The sequence below is a fragment of the Alligator sinensis genome, unplaced genomic scaffold, assembly GCF_000455745.1.
Source record: "Alligator sinensis unplaced genomic scaffold, ASM45574v1 scaffold777_1, whole genome shotgun sequence".
NCBI classification, from domain to species: Eukaryota; Metazoa; Chordata; order Crocodylia; family Alligatoridae; genus Alligator; species Alligator sinensis.
Window position 1 is genome coordinate 3068306 of NW_005841882.1, and position 3835 is coordinate 3072140.

Below are 3835 nucleotides of genomic sequence, written 5' to 3' on the forward strand. Positions count from 1 at the left end.
CTCTGCCACAGTATCAGGAGTCAGTGTAACAAACAGGCTAACTTGCCCCCAGCTAGCTTCAGTTACTGAATGGGCCTGGCTGTCAGTGGCCTAACTACCCCAGCTGGCCTCAGTTGCCTGCATGGACATTGCTGACCAGTTATAATCAGCAGCCCTTTCAGAGCCCTGGAGGCTTGTCACCAGAACTCTGTCTAGCTTCGGGCTACTGACCCCTTGTTCTTAGTTTCCCAGTTCCTACTTGCTGCCTGTTTGTCTCCAGTGTCGTAGGTCCTGCTTGTTTGTTCCTAGTTTCCTGTTCCCTATGTGCTGGCTTCCTCCTTGTTCCTGGTTTGTTGTCATGGTTTCCTATCTACTGGCTCCAGCCTGGACCCCATAGACTCCAGACTACTTTGCCAGCTCCTTGACCCTTGTGCTCCAGACCTGCTTTCCTGACCTTGTCTGTTCCTGGTCCCCTAGGTTGTGATCCTCCAGGGTCAAACTCTGACTTCCTACATCTTGGCTGTACCCCTGACACTATGGGTGTTTGTACATGTGATGGGCTGGCTGGTAGTGACCTAGCCCAGGAGTTTTGAAAGGGCAAAAGATGATTGGAGGACTTGGGATTTCCTTTCCTCACCAATCAGGCCCCAGAGACTCACCCTCCATGTCTCCTGATTCACCCCTTGGGTCACCTGGAGGGGGATAAAAGGGACAGCGCAGCTGACTCAGGGAGAGACCAGTGAGGGACTACAAGGAAGGAGTTTCAAGAGCTGAGCCAGTGGGGTGGGAACAGTTGCCCCAGAAGAGCCTGAAGGAGCAGGACCTGTAGGCAGCAGCTGGACTCTTAGCAGCATGGCGTGTGGCCGGCAGGAGAGGCTTCCTGCTGGGCTCCAGGATCGCCTACGAGAGGCTGTGGCCAGCAAGAGAGGTTCCTCTGCTCCAGCAAGGATCTGAGCAGCAACCTGAGAGGTTCCCAGCTCGGCTTCCAGCTCCTCCAATCAGAGGTCAGGCAGCTCAACGTGAGGCGGGGGCTCTGGAAAGGTCAAAACCCCTAGCAGTTTGGAGCAGGGGCTGCCAGTGGTGGCTGGGTAGTAGTGTTTCTGTCTACCACATGAGATATCTGAGTTCAAGTCCCAGCTGGGGTGAGTAAGCAAACAAGGAGCAAATCTTGTAGTGGAAAGGGGCCATTGTGTTTTCTCCCTCTCCAGGTACCTAGGCCCTATATTTCTTTGTCCCTTGACATTTTGTATTTTGTGCCTTTTATATTTCACCAACCAGTATTGTTTGCTCTGCTGTTTTGTGTTTTATATTTTGTTAACCCTGTCTTTTGTCAATGATTGTAAGTGTCTAACGTTTGTTGAATCCTGCCCCCTTGGGCATTGTAGTGTCCACTATACCCCCTTATTTATGCCTGTTATGTTCCCAGTATTGTTCCCTCATTAAAAGGTATATGGTTAAGTCCTCAGTGGTGGTCTGGCTCTGCTCTATAGGGGGAGGAGAGTCCCTACACCTCCCACAGCGCTTGTGCACCTGCTTTGATCCCTTCAATTGGAGAGGGGGTACCTCCTTGAAGTACTGCCCGGGTTACATACGTGTGTTTGGGGGGAGGGGCAGGCTGCAGGCACTTCAATTAGAATGGCTCCAAGAGGGGCTGCTTTTCCAAGAGACTTTTTTGACCACAGTGAAGCTGCCTGCCTATGCACCTGTTACAGATCTCCAAATGAGTGGGGAGAAGAGGGAGAACCCATCTGCAATGCACTTGAGCAGAGTAGTCTGTGCACACAACCTTGTGAATTGCAGCCATGAGGGCTAAAAAGCAAAAGAAACAGAAAACACTGAGGCAGTAGCATACCTCCTGAGTTTTAGGTAGCCAAAAGAAATATCTCTGTGGTGTTAGCTTAACAACTTAATTAAAATGAATAGTAAACTGTGGAGACCCTAATTTAATTAGTAAATTGGTCATTCTGAAATTGCATCCACTTGGGTCTTCTGTTCCTCCACAGCAGAGGACCCCCACTGAGCTGACAGCTTCTCTGCCCTTCCATGTGATTCTGGGCACAGATTATTCTGCTCAAATGCATTGCAGGTCGGTTCTCCCTCCCTTCTCTCCCCACTCATTTGGAGATCTGGAACAGATATGTGGGCAGGCAGCTTCAGTGTGTCCAAAAAAGTTTCTTGAATAACCGGCCCCTCCTTCTACCAGCCAGCCCCACTGACTGATTGAGCCCAGAACAATTCATATATAAATCTAAACTTCCACAACCTGCAGGAGTATTTGGTCTGGGGTTTTGGTGCAGGCCCATCTGGTATTAAAATGGATGACATTAAATCTGGTCTCTGTCAGCTATTGAAATATAGCACTGAACAATGAATTTGTACAGGCAAAAATAGTTGGAATCATTTAAAAAAAAAAAAAAAACCCTTTTATTCTTATGGAAAACCACTGCTGTACCAGGAATGCCCATGAAACAGAAATTGTGGGTCATGATTATTCTGTATTTCCTTAGAATTAAGACCCATTAATAATGGCATTGATTTCCCCATAGACCAGACTTTGCTATAAATATCTTCATAAGAAAATATATTGAAGAGGAAGTCACCCACAGGTTTAAGCTCTACTTTCTAAATAAACAACTGTTTTAAAAAGTGCTAAAAAAATCAGCATAAACATGCATTCCCATAACTTCCCCAGGAATTCCTCTGTTCATCCCAAACATCATAATTGCAATGGACCAGGGCAGTATGGGTTCCATTGACGTAAAGAAGTACTGGAGGGAGCTCTGTGATTTTATAAAAGCAAGGATCAGAGGTGGACCTTGGTTTGCAAACCCAAAATCTTCACCATAGACTGCAGCTTTTCTGTAGTTTTTTTAAAATTTAAAATCAACTAATTATTTGGGGTCAAATGAATGAGTTTAAACACATGCAACAAGCAATCTTTGTAACTTTGCTGATGCATATCACTTTCATAATAATGCTGCATTGTGGAAGAAATGAAAAAGAAAAACTGAAAGGGAAATAAGGGCTTTATCCACTTGGGCTTTAAGTTTTTTCATACTGTACTGGTTTTCTAAAATCTCCATGTAACCGGAGGCACTTCTCTTCTGTCCATATATTGCACGGTACTTGCTGCTGCCTCTTCTTCCTCTCCCCTCAGAGACAGCCAACATAGCCTGTTTTTAGAAGGCAGCACCTTGCATAGCTGACTTGCATCCTTTTAGACTGGCTGAGGGACAAGGCCTCACAGCCTGGATGGGACAGTACATTCTCAGCTGGAAGGCAGGCAGCTGAATGCAGGGTCAAGAGGATAGCCATTACATGGGGAAAACAGAAGGGCTTGGGGGGAAAAATATTGTTGTAGTAAAAGGAGAATGCTCTACTTTATCAAGCCTTAAATCTCAGTATACCTCTATAATGGCTGAATATTGTCTGCAAGATGATGCTTCTGTTAAGCAACCACATTCTCCATCAGGAAATGAACTGATGCTCTAGTTGTGCATTGGTTCAAACCTATTATGTATTCCCCATATGAATGATCACATGGCAAACCAAGAGGCTTCATTTTATAAAATTTCAGCCCAAATACACCTCGACTATTCTTTTTCTTAATTATGTACAGAGGCATAAAAAAGCAGCTGGGAACCCAGAGCAGTGGCATGCATGGGGACAGAGGCAAATTGCAGCTGCCAGTACGGTGTCACAGCCTTGGGCTGTAGAAGTTAGTTTTGTAACCCCCAATCCATGTCAGTGCCCAAGACTGCTGCCCCAGTTGCCCCACAGTAGTTAAGTTACCAATGATATATTTAAAAATACAAGCACAGAAGAGAATAGAGCTGACTTGATGTGTACATTCCTG